Source organism: Alligator mississippiensis, chromosome 12 (assembly GCF_030867095.1).
Source record: "Alligator mississippiensis isolate rAllMis1 chromosome 12, rAllMis1, whole genome shotgun sequence".
Classification (NCBI taxonomy): Eukaryota; Metazoa; Chordata; order Crocodylia; family Alligatoridae; genus Alligator; species Alligator mississippiensis.
In genome coordinates, this window is record NC_081835.1 from 55029686 (window position 1) to 55053873 (window position 24188).

At 46.8% G+C, this 24188-nt stretch overlaps 1 protein-coding gene across 1 annotated transcript in view; it reads left to right on the top strand.

Annotated features, from left to right (window-relative positions):
• The first annotated feature begins 14030 nt into the window (after positions 1 to 14030).
• Positions 14031 to 24188, top strand: part of TLR4 (toll like receptor 4) — a 30729-nt gene continuing 20571 nt past the window's right edge. The window contains exon 1 of the mRNA XM_059715576.1: positions 14031 to 14127. The gene's annotated coding sequence lies outside the window, so the exon portion shown is untranslated. The remainder of the gene's footprint in view (positions 14128 to 24188) is intronic.

Here is a 24188-nt window from a genome sequence, read left to right on the forward strand (position 1 = left end):
ATGATTAGGGTGTTCCACTAGGACTACAGGTCTGAGTCACTTCATTGAACACCTTCAAGAGACATTTGGATGTCTATCTTGCTGGGATCCTATAACCCCTGCTGACTTCCTGCCCCATAGGCAGGGGGTTGGACTTGATCTTCTGAGGTCCCTTCCAGCTCTAATGTCTATGAATCTATGAATCTATGAATTGGTTAAGTACGGACAGTCAAAAAGCCCGAGGCTGAATCAATTCAGTCTTTGCAGGTTAGTCTAAAAAGTAGAGATTAAATTAAGAAACAACTGGACACATATTTACTTTTGATTCAAGAAATGCAGCCACGTGCCTGCAGTGGCTCAGGCCAGAAGCCAGGGGGTGCTATATCATATTGCTCTGGGCTGTGTGTTTGCTTCCTCTTCCTGTTGCTCCTGAGGTCTCTGGGATTTGCAGTCCAGAATCACAACAGCAGGACTCTGCAGGGTTGCTCATCACTTCCTCTTCCAGGTGCCTCTGAGATTTGTAGTCCACAGTCACAGCCAGCAGAAAGTTTCAGTAAGTTTAGCAGCAGGGCAGCTCTGTACTCAGGGGAAGATGGGTTTAACTCCTTCCTCTCTGACCCCAGACCCTAGTCCCTGCCTCCTCCCCAACCCTTCTCTGTTGGAGCAAATAGCACAGCCTAGCTCAGGGTTAGAAAGTATGCTGGGGGATTATGATTTAACTTGAACCAGGAAGAAGTCTGAGACAGAAGTTTCATAAACTGGTTTGACCCAAATCAGTTAAGTCTGATACTGCATTCAACCAGGCTTATTTTAAACCAGTTTCATTAATTTTGAAACTGGTTTACATGCACTGAGTTTATGTTTGGTTACAGGTGTAAACCAGTTTCTGTTGACTTAAGCTGGTTATTGTGTAACTTCTGTCCCGAGCCATTGGGGTTAAGGTCCTTTATGCTGATAGGAACTGGAGGTTGAGGTTTTAGTCCCAGGTTCAGTCTTCACTGATGGCACATGATGGAGCTGGTTCTCTAAAGCTAGGAACACATTTAAACCTTGGTGTCCCACATCCCAGGTGATGGACATCATCCCTAGCCAACAGAGTCAATCTCTCACTGGTCCAATTAGTATTTAATTATTTAATTCAAAATGTAATACCTCTAACAGGCTTGAGGCTTGTGCCAGCCAACAGCATGGCGTTTAGGACCCTCATCTCTGGAGTGTGGGGAAGGACCTTCTCTGAGCTCACCAGGCACTTGGCCATGGGTCTCCTATCTCCTAGATGAGTATGCCGGTTTCCAAGCTACTGGCCATGCTGGAGCCTGTCTGTGTGACTGTTTCTCTTGAGTTTTTCTAGGAATGATTGGAAGATTTCAGTGCCATCCCAGTGCAGAATGAGAATAGATTGTGGAGATGTGAACAGTTTTGTGGGCTACATAGCAATCACTTATTCAGCTTTTGTAACATAGTCCATGGTCACAGTCTCAGGCTCCAGACTCCTCTAGGTGGGTTGTGTACAGTAATGGGGGGGAAAGAATATGGGCAATTCCACATGCAGTAAAGAAACATGCAGATCAGAATAAGAGAGACCTTTCTCATTTAGGAGTGGCCTAAGAGTAATGTCCTCATAGTGTTAACCCATTCACTGCTGACCTCTGTAAAAGGTTCTGTGTAAAGCAATATGGCAGAGTATGGCAGGGTGGTACCAGAAGGATGCCACAAGCTCTGGGACAGCAGCACTCAAATCATCTCTATTTATATTATATAACATTTAGAGGACTCAGCTGAGGTCAGCTTCCTCCCCACCCCTCCCAAGTGTGCTACACTGTCAAGATAATGAGAGACAGGCTCTGTCCTTAAAAGCCTGCATCCTAAACAGGCTAAGTGAAAGGGAAAGATTATTACCCCCATTTTACAAATGGGCAGATGAAGAACAGAGAGATGAAGTGACATAGCCAAGGTCAAACAAGGAGTCTGTGGCAGAGCTAAGAGCAGGCCCTGGACTCCCTGAGTCCACTGCCAGTGCCATAAGGGCAAAGCCATCCCTGTTGACCAGTTAGGCAGTGACAGGTTTTAAATAGAGTTGTTCTTGGTATCAGTGTAAGTCAGTAGTGACCTTTATGTCTGGGAGAACTTTGCCAAGGATTCCCTCTTCTTCCCCTCCCACCCACCCATGCACGGGATAAAAAGACAGCCACTCTTTAGTTTCTTGGCACTGAAATGCTTCCAGATTGCACCTATTTTTACACTGTTTATTGGGTCAGGTTTGGACAGCTTGGATATTTCAACCCTTTCCTCTCCCCCAGCACACGTAACTCATCAATGCAAGGGGGAAGAGAGAATAGCGAGATTTCTCTGCCAGAGCCAATCAATCTGGCACTTGTCATCAGCATCCAAACGGCTATAAAATATTTAATTTCTTAATGATGAATTGGCAGATTGTTTTAAAAAGACAACAAGGAAACAAAGCAAAGGAAACAGACACTGGCAATCTGCAGCGGTGCTCTCTGCCAGACTGAGCGTCTGAAGCCAATGAAAGGGAATTTGCTTTTCCTCCTACACTACCTGACACTATTGCCCATCGACAAGAAGTTTCCTTTAGCTTTGGGAAGTTTCAATCCAGACGGTCATCACCTCCTTCCTTTAGTTTCAGTGCCTTTATAGTCTAATAAGGTTGCATTTTGTAACAAAGGCTGTCCAGTCATGCAGTTGGTTCAATACAAGCCATCACCCACACATATCCTTGTCTCTCACTCTGTAGCTAAACTTTTCTTTATCCTGTGCATGCTGGGGGCTTTGGTCAACATCCCAGTTTCAAGGGGAGGTCCATGGACATAGGAGGCTGAATCTGGGATGAATCTCCAGTGGAAAAACAGTGCTTAAACCTGAGTCAAACTTTCAAGCACACATTCATTTTCAAGCCCTGGATGAATTCTCCCAGCTTCACTCATATATGAACTCTCCAAAGCCAATAAAAAAGGGACATTCCCATAAGCCGGCAGAGGAGATTCTACTTAGCTTGGCCTGGCTGACTTGGTACAAAGACAAGGCCAAAGCAAAGCTATCAGAGCTCACTTCAATTCTTGGTTAGCTCTGGAGCTCTGTTTTAGACACAAGGCTTGAAAAGGAAGCTGCCACATTCCTCCTCCTGGTCTAATAACTCGGAGAGCTTTAAATGAAAACCAGTCTGTTTATCTCTACTCAATGCTGTGTCTTTCTCTGCCTGTGAACTGAAACAGCAGAGGAGCCTGGCCCCCTTTGAGCGCGGCACTGCCTTAGCCACACTGCGAGCAGGCCACTCCCACTGTGCCATCGATCAGCATGTTTTCCAGATACATAAGCAGGTAATTAGGAAGCCAGCGATTCATATATAAATAATATCTGATTGCACTATATTAAGCTCCAGACAGCAGGAAGATCACTCTCCCACTGTCTGTTGAAATGAAGTAACACACAGCTGAAGACTATGAAGGACGGATTGAGGGTAGGGTGAAGAGGTGAAGTAGGGTCAGGGGGGTGATAAACAGAGGCCCTGATTCAGAAGAGCACCTAAGAAAATGCTTAAAACACATTGACTTCAATGAGATCTAAAATTATAAACAGGCTTAAGTGCTTTCCTGGTGGGGCTGGAGAGAATAGCTCCTGTGCTTGGTATGTAGGAAGATTAAGAGCTTGGTTAGTTGGAAGGAGTGAGTCATGATAAAGTGTCCTCAAACTACTGCAGTGAAGATGAATATCTGCTGTGCAACTCCAGGCAAAGAATGGAGGGAATGGTCTCCCTTTTTCACCCATGGCAGACTGGGGTTGGCAGTCCAGGGAAATGCTTTTTGTAGTGCACCAAAGATGACTTCTCCAGCTCAAATACACTATGAAAAATTAGCTGGAGAAAAAAGGAAAGAAGAAAAAATGCAGATGAAGGGCTAAATTATATAGTGCCCTGCTCTGTGTGGGGTCATTTATATTAATACAAAGTGAATGTAACACATTGTTCTGATCTCATGCCATTTTACACTTGCTTTGCACAGATGTAAATGAGAACTGCTTGAAATTTTTCCAATTAAATTGTTTTTCAGCAGAAAATTGGGTTTGGACTAAAGTTGATTTGTTTGGTCAAGAGTGTCTGCCTGACATGAGAACACTGATACATCTTGGCAGATGTAAACTTGACCCGAGAGTTTTGTGTAGAGAGGGGTCAGGGACCATGACCCACCCAACCTAGACCTCCTGTGAGGTCCCTTGGCTTCAGTTCATAAACCAAATATTTCTATTTCCATCCATCCCAGCCAGGCTGCTGATCAGTTTGCTGAAAAGTCAGATTTTGCTGGAAAACTTTGATAAAATGAATTTGAAGTGTTCCATAAAACCCATTCCTCATTTTCTGACTGGCATTATTGTAAAGGTTGGTAGGTGTTTGCAGGGCAATGAGGACTCACTCCCAATCTTTTCTAAGTCTTGGTACCGCATGCCAAGTGCCAAGTAAGCCTGTGCAAACTCTGTTATAAACACACAGCCTGAACGAACAGCGTGGAGAGAGAAATATGTTTTCTCCATTTACCTTCAGGGGTAATGACGGTGACTCCTGTTGTTTTATCAGGGAGCATGTGAACTTTGGTGTGGTTTTAAAGCCCCAGCACCTGGAGTCATATGAGGAAGGGAACTGGGCCTTTGGTTTTATTTAAAGGAGAAGTTCAGTCCCTAGCCCTCCTGGGTGTGGAGAAAGACCTGAAACTGTAACTGTACCTTAAAAATCACACACACCCCTCAGAGGATAAACAAGCCTTTATTTCTTAATAAATAAAATCCCACAATTTTTGATGAGCTAATTCAAACTCAGGTGCTGGCAAGCCTGCTGCTGAGGTGTTCACTTTGCATATTGTCCCCTCGTGTTGTTTAAATGTCAATGTTGTTCACGCATTTTCCCAGGCGGTGGGGAGAGGAGATGGAAGTGGTGTGAAGATCACCACAAGCTCTTCAAACATGAATTCATGCAAACAACCCCATGGGGTAGGGAAAGAAGCTTTATCAGGTAGCAAGCTGAGACACAGAAACTAGTTAGGTGTTTCTTCATTACAGTAGCTACAGCTTGGGTTCTCTGAGCAGAGACTGCAAAACTCACCCAAATATCTACCTAATACCTCAAGCAAGCTGTTCAAACCACACTGATTTCAGTGGCCACACTGCTAGTAGTAGTAGCCCAAGCAGCCTTAGGGAGAGGAAGTAGTTGAACCTGGGGGTCATCCAGTACCATAATCACAAGCTCATCCTTCCACAGCCTTGCTATTAACCTTTGTTCCTGAAGGGAATTTGTATTACTCCTGTGTCAGCTTGCTTCTATTCCAAGGTGGCAGTGATGTGATCTACCCAGCAGATGGCACTGCTCATCCCAAATTCAGCTGCATTCCAGCTGAGCTTGTTCCACAAGGAAGCTGGTTTAGGAAGAAATGGGTCACAGAACAGCTGGTAATGATCAGAGCAATTCCTACGCAGCTCACCTGTGTGCAAGACAAGCAGGTTATAGTGGCTGTAAGTAGCCTGGGTCCTGATGATTTGGCAGGGTTATCCTGGCTTTTATAACATGTACTGGGTTTGCAGGCTTCAGACTTTTTGAGTGTGGATGGGATGTAGTGCAATGGGGACAGGTTTCATCTGGATTAGGAGCAGAAGATGCTGCGGTGGGCTGTCTGGCTGGCCTGGCCTCTGTGCTTTTTGACACCTACTAAGGCTGCACAGGGTGAGCTCAAATGCTCAGGGGAGGCTCTTGTCAGTGCTTAGATGTCAACTCCCCAACCAGAAAGGGCTAGACCCTCTTTGGCTTTCTTTTCCTGTAGCTGCTTTTCAAAAGGGGGTGGGCATGGGTGGAGTAATATGCTACCAAATCAGAATTACTTAGTGCTGGGGTTTTCCCTTTTTTGGCCCTGGGGAAGGATGTAATGATCATAAGGTTCAATAAACATGAGTGAGAAGAACGAAACAACAACTCTTGATTGTGGAGTAGTAGCAGTGTTGCCAACTCTCATGATTTTTTGGTATTGTTCTTAAAGTCTACACTTTGGGAATGTGAAAAGCATAGTTCTTATATATATAAAGTGCCTGGGTCAGACAGGATCAAGGGATGCACAGCGGGCCAGACAAACACCCCCTGTGGGCTGGATCTGGCCTGTGGTCCATATTTTGTCCACCCCTCTTCTTAATATTAACTTCTATGACTATATAAGGAGCTTCAGAGGGCCAGATACTTCCTCCTTTGCCTTGTGGAGCTATTCATACCACTGCAATGAGGATGGAAAGAGCTGCTAAATCAAACTTCTGCACATTTTGCATGGATTAAATGGGCATGTCAGGTGCAAAGCTATGGGGGAATCAGGACCACAAGCTGCAGTGGAGGATTGGGCCTTGGGTACATGCTGCACACCATTCCTGCTGGGGACTCCAGAGATGAGGTTTGTGATTCTGTAAGGCTAGGACCAGACATTCAAAAAGCCTAAGCCTGAATTGATTCAACTTTTGCAGGTTAGTCTAGTTTCCAACCATACAGACAGTCCCTCTGGACTGAGGAAATTCAGGCACATGCCAGCAATGGCTCAGGCTGGAAGCCGGTGGGGGGCACGAGAGCAGCCCACCCTTCCATTGCAGAGTTGAGCTGAGACGGGTGTAGCCAGGTCTCAGCAGGAGGCTCTGATTAAGGAGGGGTATGAACCCCTGGCCTGCCTGCAGTCCCAGGCTTTTCCTGGCTTGTTGCTCAAGGGGTAAGAGTGTTGCCAACCCTCAGGTAGCACTGAGGCAAGGTGGGTGCAGTGCATGCATCTGTTGATGATACGGAGCTTTTCAATCTCCCTCCTTACTTCTGTATACTGTCTGCAGCAAGCAAACTGACAGGCAAGCAAGCTGGGGGTGGGGGGAGGCTAATAACAGTGTCACCCCTGTTTCAGTGTTTATCACCCCATTATGAACACAGAGGGACATTACCAGCTACCTGTTGATTCTGCCTGGGACAGACATTGCATAAACTGGTTTGACCCAAATCAGTTAAGTCTGATACTACATTGGACCAGGTTTATCTCAAACTGGTTTCAGCCATTTTCAAACTGGTTTATGTGCACTGAACATCTGTTCTGTTACAGGTTTAAACCAGTTCCTGATCACTTAAATTGATTTATGTGTAATGTCTGTCCCTAGCCTAAGGGCATTCACTGGATGTCGCTGTTTTACTGCAGTCAGAAATTCAAACAACAAGGGGCTTCCTCAAGGGGGCTGCTCTGAACAGCGCGTTCTGGAAACCTGGGAGTTTTTGGCTGAATACAGAAGAGAAGCCAGAATCAGAAAAGCAGACATAGAGGAGATGAGAGCAGCAAGGGGAATGACAGAGATTCCTCTCTGCCTGTCCAGTTTGATCCCCTGTGGGACACAGACCAAAGGACCTCACCCACCACATGGCTGTCCCTGGGGAATAACAAGAGAAGCTTTTTTAGCCTCATTGCACAAGTGGAGAAACTGAGGCACAGAAAGGCAATGTGCCCTAATTCCTGCTAACACATAGCAATTGAAAATATAGGCCAGGTTTCCTGAGGCCCAGCCCTGAGCTTTAGTCTCTTGGGCAGGCCTCCTTTTGGTGCTGCAGGAGGGATTGTCACATATGGACCCTGAAGTCAGACCTAGAGCAGCCACAACCCAGAGAGACAACCTGTGTGTGATGAAGGAGGTACCATAGCTCCGAGGGCTAGGGGCAGCCTTGGAAATAACCTTGTTCAAAGGCCTGCTGGACCTGACCAAAGGGAACTGGGCAGGTCCTCTGTGGAGCAGCTTTTCCACAGCATTGCCTACTTTCTCAGCATTCCCCCTTGCCATGAAGCAGGGGTTTCTCTTCAGCCCCACACACTCCCTTTCCCTGTCACTGAAGAGAATCACAGTTGATCCAGCCATTTAAACCATGCTGCAAAACAAAACCCATCCTTTGAGAGAGCATGGTGATGCTGTCTGCTAGTTTGGCCTCCATCCTTCCCTAAAACCGTAAGGTGTAATCGGGTAGGGAAGGGAGAGGGATCAGGAACAGCAAGTGTCCAGGAGACACCCCCTGCCAGGCAGAGAAACCCACTCAGAGGAAAAACTTGGGTGCTTAGAGGCAGCAGGTGATGGAAGACCTGCCTCATGCCCCCTGAGGATGGCCGGCTGCCCTTCCTTCCCCCGGGAGACCCCACAGTGGACAGGAAAGATGCACCACCTGTTAGGAGGCAGCTCTCTTGCCTTTTTTCAGCACAGCTCTGCTGGGCAAGAGGCCAGGATGCCAGATGGTTTCTGAGCAGACACTGGAGAGAAAACTTGGCAGCAGCTTGGCTGTCCTCTGCTGGACAGGGATGGCTGGATCGTGGGGGCTCCCAGGAGGACAGCATGACTTGCCACTGCCTGCAGGAAAAACACAGCAATCCATCCCTACTGCCTCCTTCCCTGGGAGACTGATATCCCACCCTTGCCCCTGACTAATTCCAGCTGCGCTAAACCTTGCAGCAATGGCTTCTTTGCTTTGGGGTTCCTGCCTCTGCCACAACCCCATCTTTGCCTTGAGAGGAAACATCCTGCTTGCTTTAGCACTGCTTTTATTCAGAGACTTTTCCTGATATTGAAACCGGTAATAACTGAGGCTTCCAGGGCACGCTGAAGAAAACTGGGGAGCCTCAGCACTTAACTTGCTTGGGGCCCCTCTGCAAGCTCCAGCAGAGTGTGTGTGTGTGTTTGTGTGTGTGAGTGTAAGGGGCCCTGCCATGCTTTACCTCATCTTAGCACAGAGGCTTACATTTTGCTACCCTTGATCTAAGTCCCAGACATGCCCCTGTGTAGCCTCAGAAGACAGCAATGACTTTACTACCCTTTCCTTCTCCCTGGAAATTTATTTTTCCCTCTCTCTGTAGCCCCAGGAACCAGAAACAAGTTTTATGGGGCAGTGATCATCTACCCTGTGTTCATGTGGCTGCTAGCATCTTGGGCCTGAAACTAGGGCTCCTGGGAATGATCTCAGTGCACAATAATAATCATAATCCCTGTTAAGTGTCTGCTCTCATACAGCAAAGCTGGGCTGTGTCTATGCCCAGCCTCCTCTGGCCATGGCCATTTAGTGGAGAACGGTGTGCTAAGAGGGGCTTTTACTTTGTTCATGATGTGGCCACATTGCCCAGCTGTTCTCCTCCCTCTCAACCCTTTGGCTTGGCTGTGTGGTTGTGCCAGGGCTCTGGACTGCTACTCACACAGGATCACCTGCAGAGACAGACCCATGCCCAACCCTGTTTGAACACCTGTCAGTACTGTCACCCTGAGAAGGTGGCTCTGGGGAATAGTGGATGAGGTGGCAGAGAAGCTGTGTCCAGCAGGTAGCTAATACCTCTCTCAGGGCTTCCCAGGGATCAGGGGAGTCCAAGTCATCTTGTTCTGCAGGGCTCGGGGGCTGGAGGAAAAGGAAATGCAGAGAGCTGGAGAGCTGCACTGAGAGCATATGAGCACTTCCTGCAGGAGGACATTTGTTCCTCTGCTTGCTGAGCATGGCTCCCACAACCGGGTCTCCTCTCCTCCCTTAGCTGCCCAGACAGCACTCCTGTTCCCAGCTCCACCTGCCCAGCCCTCCCAGGGTGGTACTGGGGCCAGGCCGGGTGTACAACTTACTGTTGTCGTCACTCACCAGGGCACTTTGCAGCTGTCACCGTAGGTGCTGTCAAGCTCCTGCGATGCCACTTGTTAGGGTTGTTAATGAACACTTTCTCCCAGGGACTGTTATTAACACAGGAGACTTGCTTAACTCCATGGCACATCTCCTGCTGACATGAGCTGAGGACCTGCCAGTGCTAGATTAGGGCTTTTAAAGATGAGCAAAGGGCTGGTTTGGAAATTTCCAGCACAAAGAACTTTGTAACTAAAACTTGGGGGTGGAAACCATGGAGGCTTGTGAGATGTCTTCTACCTACGATCTCAGCCTGGCATCTCCTTCCCGAGGGATTCTGCTCTTGGGTGTTGCCTTTTTGCTGAGCAGGAGAGAGGGCCTACAAGAATTGGCTGGAGGATACTACTTGCTAACCATCAGTCTGTGGACCCAGACATTGGCGTTGGATAGAGTTTGGCTCCTCTAGGTTCCTGGCTAACATAAGAAACATCACTATAAGGCTCAACCCAGAGCCTGGATTTGCACCTGGATTCTAACTCCAAGTGAAGCCTCACAGTCTGGTTTTAAAGTTTCCACCACTGCTGGTTAAAGAGGCCCTACCTGGATTGTCCATGTAGACTTCACTGTCATATCTGTCAACCACAGCTATTGAAACTTGTGTCTTCGTGGTCCAAATGCAGCAAAATGACCAGGTGACCTGCCTTGGCCAAAGCAGAGGGGTTGCCTTAAACTCCTCTCTTCCAGGGGTTTCTTTTTGCAAATACCCTCAGATCTGAACTCCCTCCAACCTCCTTGTTGGATCAAGGGGTTGATTCACTGTCACCGCAGGCAGAAGGGCCAGCTGGGACATTTGAGCCCAGAATTTTGTTACAGGGCCATCTCTGGATTTCACTGATGGCTCCACTCCTCACCCTGGCTCCAGATCAGCTCAGGGGCACCCGATGTTATAGCCACTTCTGCAGATGGCAAGTGCTTCCCATCTCTCCCACCTCCTCTGCCTCATGCAAATCTCCTTCGATTTTTATATTGTCACCCACGCAGCAGCTTAAAGATGTGCAAAGCTGACAGTAAAAGAAAAGACCCCCTGTCACTGCAGAATAGATGCAAGAACATATTGCAAAGATGATTGCATTATGCGAGGCAGGGGATGAGAGGAAGCAGGAGGGAATTTTCACTTGGTGTCTATAGGATGGGGTTGTGGGTCACAGACCAGTTTTGACCTGTGGTTTGAGAATGCTGTAATGCAGGGTTTGGAAAAGGCATTGGCCTGCTGGTTCCCAGGGTGATTGACCAGAGGTTTTAAAGGAAAAGATGCCAGAAGTCAAACCCTCAGCCAACAGAGTGTAATTTTCCTGGGCCTGTGTGGTCTCAGATACCTCATACTGGCGTGGTCTACTACTGGAACTTTTGGCCTTCAACAAACTATGCAGGAGAGACATTTGTGTTATGTTTCTCCAAGACCCTTCCAGCCTTTATGTTCATAAGGCTAGGGACTGAACGCTAGAGAGGGGGGCCAGGGAAGCCAGGCAGGATGCGCAAGTGTCTGGCCTTGTTCACACAACAAGACCTGCACTAAAACTTTCCCAAAGCACCTGTGACCCCTGAGGCTGACGTTCTAGAGCTGTGTTCAGGTACAGACACCAGCTGAAATTATCCTCCCCTTTAGAGAAGTGTCACTTGGGCCCTGCTGAGCTATGCAGAGTAGCATTAGCCAGGCACCCAGAGCTGGACATCAGCCCTCCCTTGCAGCTGCCCCCGCTGTCACTGAGGCACGTTAGGGACTGTAGTGACAAGACCCAGCACATGAAGCAGCCAGATCCTTCCCATCCAGGTAGACTATCACATTCTGGGACTTGTCTGTGAGGCTGCTTGGTGGAGCAGGGAGGGAGGAGGGGGACACGGTTTTAAGATGGGCTCTATTTGGTCACCACTTGTGTGAGGGAGATGGGCATGTGTGGGACTAGAGACATGCTGCCTTCAAGTGAGATGCAAGGAGAACAGGGACCTGGATGGGGCTCTGCCAGACCATGCAAAGCTCTGGTAGCGGCAAATTCTTTCCCACTTCCTTCGCTTCTCTTGAAACAGGCTGGGAAGCTTTTGGCGGTGCATACATCAGCCACACGATGGCACTGCAAGAGCACAAAAGTGCCCTGGTGCCTGTGACTCATCTGTCTGGCTGGATCAAGTTTATTAACCCCTGGAAGGAGGTGAATTTGCGGTGGGTGCCCCAGCTCAGCAGAGTTTGAGAAGTGGAGTGTAGGGAAGAGGTTGGGACGGGGTGAAGAGGGGAGAGGATGCTCATGTGGCCTGCAGCGGATGGTAATGGTGTTGCTGCCACAGCCAGGGCAGAGCCAGGAGTCTTTTCCTAGCTGCTGGTCCAGCTCTGCATCAGTGAAGATGTGCAGGGCATCCTGGGGTCTGTATCTGGGGGCCGGGGGGTACATCAGTACAGACATGCCCATTTCTGTTCTCAGGTCAAGGAGCTGTGTGCATCATTGCCAGAGGCAGGAGGAATCTTCTCACTGATGCTGGGGTGTGCGTGTGCCTGTATCAGTGCCTGATGTGCCTAACAACTTTTTGCAGGGGATACTAGAAAGGTAGACTCCAGCCTTTCTAGCCAAAACAGCCACCACTTTTCCATCACATGCTCTGAGCGGGCCACCAGCATACCCTGGGAACAATAGGTCTCCAAACATAGGTAGTATTGCATGAGGGTTAATAATTTCTATCCATGTTCCTGCTTTCCAAAGTCCTTTCCCCAGATCCTTTCCATTACCACAAGTGAGAGAGTTTTCTTCATTTCCATCCTGGCCTCAGACAGGTGGACAGAAGAGTTTCACATTGTGAAGAAGGAGGCTAGGTGAGCAGACCAGTTGGGAGCACTTTGGGTGGCTCAGTGTGCAAAGGATTTACTTTAAGTAATACTTGTAAATAGTTTTCTGTGCGGGACAGCTATATGCCCTTTTCACCCTAGGGGCAGATGGCAGTCTGGGTCTGGCAGCAGGGCCCAGAGACTGCTCCTTGATTTGTCCCTATGACTTCACATTTCATTGTGTTGGGTAACTGTTGTCCCCAGGTGAAAACTATAGGTTTTTTTTCTAACTTTTTTGTTACAAGTGTGGCTGACTGATCCTGAGGAGAATGAACGAAGCTCTGAGACAGAGATGGACTGGGAGAGAAAGTCCCAGGGCAGAGAGAGAAAAGCAATGGTCCCAGTGAGGACAGAGTAAAGTCTGAGCAAGGACGGAGGGAGCTGGAATGGCACAATAAAGACTGTTGGTTTTGCAGCAGTGATTGTTGTGCTTTTGAAGACTATCAGTGCTCTGATAACCCTCTTCTAAAGAAGAAAACACCCCCTGCTCCTCCTTCCCAGGAGCTGACTGAAAAGAAGGAGCTCCCAGAGATGGGGGTGCTAAAGATCATCAGGGAAGCCAGGGTCTGAGAAGAGCCAGGGTCTCACAGCCAAAGGCTTGCTCCTTGTGAAGCCACACTAGGGTTGACTACAAGAGGGCTTTGAGGGAGAGGGGAGGGAGACCTAATAAAACTGCTTGGGGGAGTCCCAAGGAAGAACTTTCCTCTTCCCCTCTGAAAAGGGCAGGGTGAGCTTTTCCTTTTTTTTTTTTTTTTGGTAACACACATCTACCTACCAAGCAAGTGCTTTGGGGATGCTCTAGTGCAAGTTGCCTATGAAAATGCTCTGTTGGTTGGCAACTAAGTTTAGGAAAAGACCAAGTTGATCTATTAGTTTGCTGGTTCCTGATGTTTCTGGCTTTCAGCTAAAGCTCAGAGAGACCAGAAGGACCTAGCTGAAGGGCTGTAATGGCTTTCCCTATGGAGTAGTTGCCCTGGCATTCCCAATTAGAGAGAGAGAGAGAGAGAGAGAGAGAGAGAGAGAGAGATCTCCCTAAAAAGATGTCTGTGTATCCTTATTTAAGCCCATCATTGAACTAATAGATTCCATCACTGAACCAATCTCCTCACTTACACAATCTCTAAATCCTATAAAATCAAATAGGGATTAAACCAAATGATTACCAAGACCTGTGCAATTCAGGAAGCAAAGAGAGGTCTGTTCTGTAGGCTGGCTAGAAACCTACTGCAGGCATAAAGACATGTATTAAATTCTGCAGGATGGTCCCAAAAGAAAAGTACTTTGTGGTCTCTGTAGGCCTTTTCCATAAGAGGTCATCAGGAACAACCACGGCCACCAGGAGACAATCTGTTTGTGAAGAGCAGTTGATGATTTCTGTGGCAACCTTTTCTTCAGCTCTCGTTCCACATCTCAGTATGGAGCCTTTTTAGCAGAAGGTCTGCGTGCATTAAAGGTTGTTGATTTGAGGTTTTCTTTTTCTCTCTCTCTCTTCTTTTATTCCCATTTATTTTAATATAGATTTTTTTTTTTTCCACCAGAAAAGATGCTGTGATGCCACCATCTGTCCCAGCACTGGAAGGTTCTGATGGTTATTACAGTCACTTTAATTTGCTTCCTGCTTGTCCTGCTGCGCTGAAGTGTGAGGAGCAATACTTAAAGCAGTTGATTTTTTTTTTTTTTTCTATTTATTTGGAAGGGGGGAGGCAAGAGGCTGGGGTTGGTGTGTGGAGGAGGGCAAGGTGGATTTCAGACAGAATGCATTTTAATTTACTACCCTATTTCTTTTTCAAGGTTACAGTAAAAAAAGTAACATCTGTCACACAATCACTTACTGCTAGAAGACCATAAAGAATCGGTTGCCATTTCTCAGGCAGAATAGTGGGAAGTGACACGATCTCAGGGATATGGGCACAAGGCAGGGTAGCATACTGGATTTCAATGCAACTTTGAAGCCTGCTCACACAAGAGTGAATCATTGTTATAGCTGTTTTGCCACTGGGGAAAGTGAGGCACAGAGATAGGGATTGAATCCTCCCAGGTCAGAGCTTCAAAAGGAGGTTTGAACTCAGATATTCTGATTTTCATGAGAGTAGCAACCATCCAGTAGTTAGGGCCTAGCCTAGGATTGAGAAATACATCAATCGGCTGCTACAACAAAGGAAGGAAGATATTGAGAAATAAAGGGAGAGGCAGTTCTGTGAATTTTATGGCTGACCTGGTCCAGTCCCATTCATCGAGGTTCCCTTCTGCTCAGCCGGTTCCTAGAGCCAGCCAGGTCTCTTCATTTGCTTCTGCTAATAGAAGAACATGTTCTGAAGGTGGGCCCAAGCTGCAGACTCCCACAGGAGTTAGGGATTTCAGGGTTAATTCTCACGTCTAGCACTTTGTGACATTCTTCAGCAGCGTTGTCCAGGGCAGTTCTAGCTAGGACATGATGGGAGAGCACACTTGAAGCTCACAGTCAATTGGGAGGCACTACTGTGCCAAATATAAGCAATCAGGAGTAGAGGCACCCATGTTGGAAAGGCCAGGTGTGCTGATTTCCTAAAGTGAAAAGCGCCCACAGCTCTTCCTGGCTCCAGCTGGAGCCATACATTTTTGGTATCTTAGCAAAGCAGGGTATGAGTGGTTGGGTACTGAAAAAGGTGGCAGCTGCCCTTGGAACTAAAGGAGGTCGAGAATGTATGTTGAATTTCAGCACTAAGGGCATCCTGTATGAGTTATTTAATCCCAAGCCAGACAAGTCTAGTGGCCATCACCCTCAGGGACCCAGTCAATCCAGACTATCAGCCATGACCATAAAGATAGGCAGTTTTTCAAACATGACCCATGCAAAAAACCTTTCTAGCCAATGCAGAACCTTGGAAGGAAATGGGAATCCAAGGCCTTCCAGTGGGTGACTGCTCCAGATGTATTATTAAGTAGTCTGGCAGCTGCTTTCTGCACTAGCTGGTCTGCAGGGCCCCTGCAGTAGCAGTCTGAAGGTGGTTAAGGCTTATGTGAGTGTAGTGGGACACCCAGGTTTGAGAGAGGAGGCTCTTGCCAGCCCTTGAAGGTTAAGCTCTGATGGTTCACCTTCACATCACCCACCCTGGGCAGCCCAGTACATGCCAGAGTGCTGCTAAGCTGGTTCCTCCCCATCTAGCAAAACAAACCACAGATGTGCAGCTTCAGCCCCCATCACAGCGATGACTGTACTTGTGCTGGGCACTGCAGAAACAGGTGCAGCAAACAGTGCTCAAATGCAACTGAGACCTGTAGGCACTAATGCAAGACAAATTCTCATTGTGGAGTTCCCTGTTGGGATGCAGGGTTGGCTATTTGACTGGTCAAATAAAGTTCAGTGAATTGATTGGTCAAGTGTCAGTCAAAAACTGATATTGGTAAAAAAATTGCCAATAGGTCCAAATAATACACAGAAGAGGCACAAATTTTCCGTCAAGAAAAGTGTACAAAAACCCCAATTAAAAATCATATTTCTGTCAAGAAAACTACAAAAATGTAGGGTTTTTTTGTACAATTGCTATAATTTTTGGTAAAACAATATGTGGTCAATTGATTGGCTTGCCAACCTTAGTGGGAAGTATAAGCATCCTTAGTTGGCTATGGCAGGAGCAGTTTGTAAGAGACTTCCAATTCAAGGGACCAGAATACTTATCCTTCAAGTGAAGTCAAACAGCAGCATTTCATTTTACTTCGGGGTAGATTTCCTGATCCAGCCCTCAGCCAGGTCCATTGACATAAGATTAGATTTGGACCCCAACAACTCCATTGTGATTTCCCTTAGTAAGGGAAACCCCTATATTACATTTGGTCTGATTTGCTACTTTCTACTTAGGACCAGATTCCTAAGACATTGGCTGGGTTAGCACAAAGAAATAGAGACTGCTTGTATAAAGAGCTTGTCTCTGATTTAACACTTAATCAAGGAACGGATTTTCCTTAGTGTTCAGTACCCAGCAGTCCCCGTGATGATGCTTGCAGCTAGATTTCCACAAGTGCTTGACAACACCCAAGGCTCTGGGCACATTGAAGGACAAAAGCAGCTTCTTTGGGAGTCTAAATGGGAACATTAGAGCTTTTTTGCAAAATCTAGCCCTTAATTTATAGGCACAGAATAAAAAATAGACAATTTATTTTAAAGAAACAAGGTTTTTTATTCCCACCCCCCGGATTGTGGTGGTTTCTGGGGTGGAGGCCAGTCATGGCTTCTGTGTGCATCTGAAGATAATTTCATAGATTTCATAGACATTAGGGCTGGAAGGGACCTCAGAAGATCATCGAGTCCAGCCCCCCGCCCAAAGGGCAGGACGTCAGCTGGGGTCATAGGATCAAATAATTGCTTTGCTAAATTATTTTTCACTTTTTAAAAATATAGATAAATTGGCTGTTGTACAGTTTACATTTCCCACTGTGGAGACAAATACTTTAATTAAAGAAAAAACCCCAAACAAACAAAAAGAAAGAAAAAAGAAAGAAAAAAACCTTCTATTAAAACAGTGCTGAGCCTAGCATGCAGGGCTGGAGAGAAAGAGAAAGGGGCAAAGAGAAAACTTTGGTGCAAGCAGGAGATAATATGATTGATTTTTCTTGAGCATTTTATGATTTTTTTGCCTCCTCCTTCTTGCTAAATACTAAGAGACACCTTCTGCTAGAAGCCCAGCTGCTTGGCAGTGAGGGAACTCAATTACCTTTCTGAGAAGGAAAGCAAGTATTTTCCTTGACCTGTGTCCTCAACCTTTTAGAAGCCCCATAAGTCTGCTGAAGCCTTTGTGTATGGGACTGAAGACTACATCTGGTGCCACTGCATTGCTAGCGAACTCAGCAGGGTCTGATGCTGCCCTGACAGAGGCCCTGATGCTATAGTCTTCCCTTGACAGTGATGGAGAGGATCATCTTCTGATATGTCCACTAGATGGAAAGAAGAACAACTGAGATGAGGGAGGTTTAGAAAACTAGACACTTTATTTGCAAGGATCTCCTTGTGGGCAGAGCCCCCCATGCTGGTGAACAGGTGCACATGGCAGCTCACTAGAAGTCAGGGCCTCAGTGTGGTGGTGTGAGTGGATGGGTTTACTAGGCCAGAGGGAGAGGTGCGATTAGTGTAATCCGCTATGGACTTGTGTGTTGGGAGTTTAGGCTCCCACACAGCAGCCCTCTCCTTGCTGTACTTTGCTGTATGGAAGACCTCAGAAGGCTCCACATGTAGAGGGCGAGCATGAGAAGTGCGTGGCTGTAGGGCTGGTTGTAACCCTGGGGCCAGCCTTGCCGAACCAAACGGCTATGGGTGCTGCCTTTCCGACCTGGGGGTACTGCTTGATTTGCCGGCAACGAGACGGCATGTAGCCTTGTCTGCAGAACTCAGCGGCGATGCAGGGGAAGGAAAGACCTGACTGATGGTCAGAACCTAGGGGCATTTGCAGGGCTGCCGTTTGGATGGTGCAGATCTGTGGAGCGCTGAGAAAGAAACTCAGAGGCCCAACCTTGCTGCTGGTTTCAGGAGCCCTTCCCCTCTGCAGGGCTGCCTATGAGCAGTTCTGTCAGTTGGGGGCTGCTTATGCATCTCCACCTCATGAGACTTCTCCAGCTCCTGGCAGGGAGGCACTTAAACCTCTTTCTTTTAAACAATTACCTCCTATTGAGTCCAGAGCAATTGCCTTTCTCCACCTGCAACAGGCTGAAGCCCAGCTGACAGCAAGGGAGGCAGCTGAGAGAGCCCAAGCTCCCCTCCCCAAGCCTGCAGCATTAAGTACAAGTGCCCGATCTGGCTCCTGCAGGAGGTGCACTAGATGCTCTTGCTTTCAAACCAGTCAACACCCCTTCCCTCCCCAGCATGGCCTGAGTTGGCAAGAGATGCCAGTGCAGCCAAGGGGGGCTCTTAGCTGGATGTTGTGCAGCTTTGGAGCAGCCAGTTGATGCTGAATAAGGAGCTTTGCTTTACCCAAACTAATCAGCCTTACAAGGGCCACGTTCCAGATGCCGAGGGGGGATGAATGCAAAACACCTCAAGTCACAGAGCCCTTCCTCCCGCTGAGCTGGAATTTGTATCGCCTGCTCAATGGGGATAATTAGATGATGGTCCTTAGATGGGGAAGCCAAACTCTCACTTCCTGCACTGCTGCTTGAAGAGAGGAGCGTATTACGCTTGTGTTCCCAGCCTGTGCTCGCAATTGTCTGCTTGAGCCGCAGAGCTGTCCCTGTATAATTAAGGCTGTCAGTCAAGCTCAGGCGCCTAAACACTTACAAACTCTGCGGCTTGCCAGGATTGTGCCCAGGATTTTAGTGCTTTGCAGGCAAAAGCACTGCTCTTTCTGCTCTTAGGATCTAATAGCTATGATTGGAAGACAGTACAGGGAGGAAGCAACTTGGAAAGGCTTTAAATGACTCCTGGTTGAAGCACTCTTTTACTCTGTCTTAGTTGAAGTGGACTGTTGAAATCATTTGTGTCCATGTTAGGGTGTCCTGAACTGGACTTGCACACATGAAGCAGCCCACAGGGATTCAGGGGAAGGGACAAGGCTTAGGGCACAGACTTTATTCTGTCTTGGGGATCTCAGCAGTTGAGGCAGCGTGGGATATATCCTAGAGGCTTGTAGGCACCCAAGGTTAGGCACTGCCTGCAATTCTAGGTCAGTGCAGCCAGGACAAATGCCTTCCTATGGTTTTGGCAAAGACTACTGTCACCTTTCCTTGTCACCCCTTTGAGAGTGATGCGTCACCTGCATCAGTTTTCTTTACTCCCCTGCAGGCTGGGAATGTAGGACCTGAGGCCATGAATATCAAAGCTCTGTGTACAGGCTTTCCTTTTCCTTTCTGAAGAGGATGTGGAAAGTGCTGATGCTCCTTCTAAGTACGGGTAAGAGTGCCAGCGGTGTTGCATGCTTACTCTTTCCAGTACCTACCCACTTCTTATGTGCACCATGATGTTTCTGGGGGGTTTCAATAGAGAATGAGGTCTCTCTGCCCTAGGTGCCCATGCGCATGTGTGTGTGTGTGTGTGTGTGTGTGGAGAGATAGCGAGAGAAAGAGCCTGTGCCCCCAAACAGTTTGTACTTTAAGTATAGAGGATACCTTTAAGAGGTGTGACAAAAAATTTGGTTAAAAATATATCAGATACATAAAGCCTTAGAAGGCTTCACAAAGTTTGATACCTATGAGGTTTCTGGACTTGCTCATATTTTAGATGGCAGTGGATAATTCAGATTGGGCCCTATTTCCTTCTCACTTGCACTGATTTAAACTAACATGACTGATATAAATGAATAGCAAATTAGCCTAAAGATGTTGGAGTAGATTAAAAATAATGCATTGAGCAAGAGGCCTTTGCCATCATACAGTGGTGGGCTCCTACTTAGATGAGTGTTCCCTTCAACTTCAGCAGTGCCTCTTGGACTAAATGATTCTCTGGGTAAGCGCGAGCTCAACAATGTGGCCCCCAAGGCGCTACTACTTTAGTTAGTGCATATAGAACTGTTATAACTATATATTTCACAACCGGGTATGTTTTCTAAACCCACATCCCCAGTCGTTCACACACTTTGTAGCAGAGAAAGCACTTAAAACTCTAAGCAGTTCCATTTTTGTTCTTGGAAGTGCTTGTAATAGTAAGCATTATACCCCATACTAATAATTTCCATTGCAATCATCAAGCACTTAGTAAAGATGCATTTCTCACTATGTATGCATTTGTACACTATGTATATGCCTAGTTTGGAGATTATTTTTAGAGTAGTAAGTCATCTTAGCTTTATTTGAATGGGTTAAGGGGAGGAAAAGCATTCTAAAGTTATTTTTTTTCTTTTTCCTTTAAGTGTTGTTTTTAACATTTGGCACTGAATAGGTGGAATTGAGTGGGATTCCCCTCCCATTCCTTAAAAATGCTGTTTTTAGGCAGAGATAAACAATGACTCCTTCAAAATAGATGAGACTCAAAGATGGCAGTATTGGGCTTTCACTAGCCATGGCCTCTGTGCTTTGGACCTCTGCACTACCAAAGTTTTGACAAAGAGCTGTGTGTGTGTGTGTGAGTGTGTGTGTGTGTGTGTGTGTGTGTGTGTGTGTGTGGCAGGTCTTGGGGAAATCCTCCAGGAGGACCAGCGTACTGATCATGAACTTCTACAAAGTAAACCTATCATATTTTATTATAGTCATTAGAAAGGCTAATTGTCACGGGAAGATTGCTGCTGCTTACTGACAAAAAAAATACAACCATTCTCATTTTAGTATCAAAGAAAAAAACACTGTGGTGCCCAGTCGTGTAATAACCACTATGCTGTTTGACAAGGGGAATTATGAGCAGAGTCAAATTAAAATCTTCTATCTGCAACTAAAATTGGTTCTTAACTAATAGTTTGAACATCTGCAAATCTACATTCTGCTCACTCACCAGAGAGATATCCAAGATCTTTAGAAAGATTTCTGGAGGGATTTTGTTTTGCCAAAGACTGACTGGGGTGACAAAGGATGGGTCCTTGTTAAAGAAGGATCCTTTTTGGTAACAAGGGGAATTTTGGCTCCAGTTAAGTCAATGGAAAAACTCCCATTGCCTTCTCAGAGCCAGTATTTTTTGCATTTTTTTCAGGCTGATTTCTCATGTGTTTGGCTGGAAGCCATATTTGTGGAAACAGTTTTCTGCATGTTTTCTTAAAGTGGCTTTTTGGTGCGCAACTTCATACCTACACACCCAGAGGCCTGATATTCAGAAGTGTTAAGCTCCATCCACTACATCAAGTTTTTGCACTGAGCACATTACTTTGGTTTTGGAGTGTCTCATATTCTTGCATGTTGCTGCTCCCCCATGGACTTCAGTAGAAGTTTGAGTCCTCAGTGCTTCTGGAGGTCAGGTCCTGGGTCTGCATGGTTGGTTATGAAAAAATGAGGCACAATAGTGACTACTTTTGGAAACACTGGCAGCAGATCAGAGAGGCCTGGCTTGAGTATTCTCAGGTTGGTTGGTCTGCTCAGACTGGACTGGGAACACCCATCTTGAGCCATTGACTCCCACTGAGTTTATGCAACCATACCCCAGACAAGTCTATCAGAATTGGCCTTGGCATCTTCACTGTCCTTTTGCACAGATGTAACCAACTTTTGTTCACTAAAGTCAAATATCTAGGCTGATGGCCATGGAAAGTATGTGGTAGGCCTTTTTCCCTGGCACCTTCCTCTGTGTTTCCTGTTCCCTTGGGACTGATATTGTGGGGGGTGCATGCTGGGGAGGACATATCACTTGGTAACTTCATTCTGTGACTTTTCTTGAGCTAATGAGAGAGTCTTAGGCTTCAACAGTAGAAGAGAGGCATCCAGGTCTGCTGCAGGGAGTTTTCTTAATTGTATATACTGTCAACAGTAATGGAGCTGCCAGGGTTTCTTAGGCATACTCAGGCATGACCATCTGACTGAAGTTGGGGTTTTTTTTGCCCAGGAGTTCTCGTGATAGGGCTGGTTCTGCAGGCGAAGGCTCGGTGCTTGGGTTTGATGTGCACCGAGCTATAACAGCATTATGGCTGGACAGAGGATGGTATGAGATTCTGAGTGGATCTCCTACCCTGAAAGAAGGGGTGAGAAGCAAGGAGTGATCATGTCTGGGGGCACCCTAGGTCCCTGGCAATCTGTGGCTGCTCTTCTATACTTACCCTGTTCCCCCATCCTTCTTTCTTCAGAGAGAGACCCTTTGTTGTCCTTTTGAATCTCCAGTGGTGGATGGGAAATAGCAAAGTTGTTGGATTTCTTGATCCCTCCCCAGTCTGGGAACAAGTGCTGCCAGTCACATTATTTCACTTACTGAGGGAAATGGTATGAGATGGAGGGGACATGGGAGGGGACTCCCCTCAACCCACAACTATTTTCTGGATTGTATCTTCCATCCCCTAAAGCTCTCTTCCTTTTTGGCCAGGATCTAGCATAGAATCAGTCTAGTACATCTGATAGACCTTGCACTTTGGGTGTGCTTGTCCTTCCAAAAGATGGTCTCAGCAGTTTGCTGGTGGCTTTTCAACTTCTTCCCCAGATTCTGGAAACCCATCAGTTTGGGGAAGCAGGGACTCTTAGAACAGATGAGTCACTGTGTCTGTGCAGTGCTTTGCACAACAGGATCCCAACTCTTGCTGCTCTCTAGGCACTTGCCTAATAAACACATGCTTGGGTTCAGCCTAGTTTCACTGCCCATGTGAAGTGAAGCTTAAAGCAGCAATACAGCTCAGAAGAACATGAAATATCTAACAGGCTGCCTTCCTCACTCCTCCAAAGCACCATAGTTATTAGTTGTATGGATAGAATGAATTTCTTTTGCAAGGGCCCTTATTCTTACTGCAACCAGGTGGAGCATCTTTGCACTGTGCTCCAGTCGGCCCTTCTTTGTTTTCCACCCACATTTTTTTTTTTTTTTGCCACTCTTAGGGGTGCTGTTTGCAGAGTCCTGCTTCTTGCTGTGCTTGGGATAATGGATCACTTGCTATAATAGAAACATGGATGGGTTAAAGATACCTTTACCCTGTTTTCCTATCACACCATTCAGCATCCCATGGATGCAAGGCATAATGCAGTAGAGAGGAGTGGGGCAGAGATTAACTGCACTCATCTAAATGCAACTCCTTCCAGTAATTCCCATCAAAGGGCATAGTCAGGACTGCTGATGGAATTCGGACTTTGACTTGTACTTTGAGCAAAAGGGGTGAGTCTGTGAATCAGAGCTCCTGGGCTGTGATCCTGGCTCTTCAAACGAGGGTGCTTCATTGCTTAAAACAGTGGGTTCATAATCAGGGCTTTTGCCAATTCTGCCACTAGCTCACATGGTGGTATAGTAAATTACTTAGCCTCTCTTTGCCACTGTCAACTGGGAAAAAATGCCTACCTCAGAAAGTGTGTCACAAGATTTAATGTTTGCAAGGTGTCCTGGGACCCCAGTCTGGAAGAAAATGTGGAAGTACTAAGGATCATTCACAAAAAATGCCATTTAATTCTGTGTGGCTCAGGGCTGGGTCTAATACAGCCACTAGGGGGCTCGCATGCTCTGAAATGATATCTAATGATCTCTAGGCTTGAGGGCTGACGCACAGTTTATGAACTTTCGAGGGGTTGGGGCTTTTCCAGCAGTGGGCTGTGCAGCGGGTAGTCTGAAGGAGGGTGCCGTGTGGAGGATGTGTTTTTTCTGTGTCGATGTGTCTGCCTTGTGTCTCTTTTCACTGCCTGCTCTGCGCGTGCATGTTTTGTACCGCAATTCAAGGAAGTTGCATGGACTTTGCTCTACATCACTCCACTTCCTCCCTGACTCTTGTTTTGATGTTAAGATGTTATGGTCAGGATTGCAACAGATGGTAAATCAGTCAGAACGGCACAGTAGAGTTCAAGCCTTCCCTTACTGTGATAGAGGAGACAGCTCCTTCCCAGCATGGGACATAAGGACTAGGCCTGTGCGAGTAGAGAAATATTCGATTTGGATTGGGATTCGGCTGTTTTGGAGGACAGTGATTCAATTTGGAGATTTGGATCACTGTCCTGCATCAATTTGGCCAAATCAGCTTTGGAAGATTCGGCGCCGATTCAGAGAGATTCGACCACAGACTATAATGGGGAGTCATTGAAATACCTATAACTTTGTCAGGTTTTGGTTGATTCAGCTAAAAATTGTAGAGATGATAGCTCCTTCTGAGAGCATTAAGTCTGCCAAGCTTAAAGGAGATAGGTATAGGGATTTCTGGG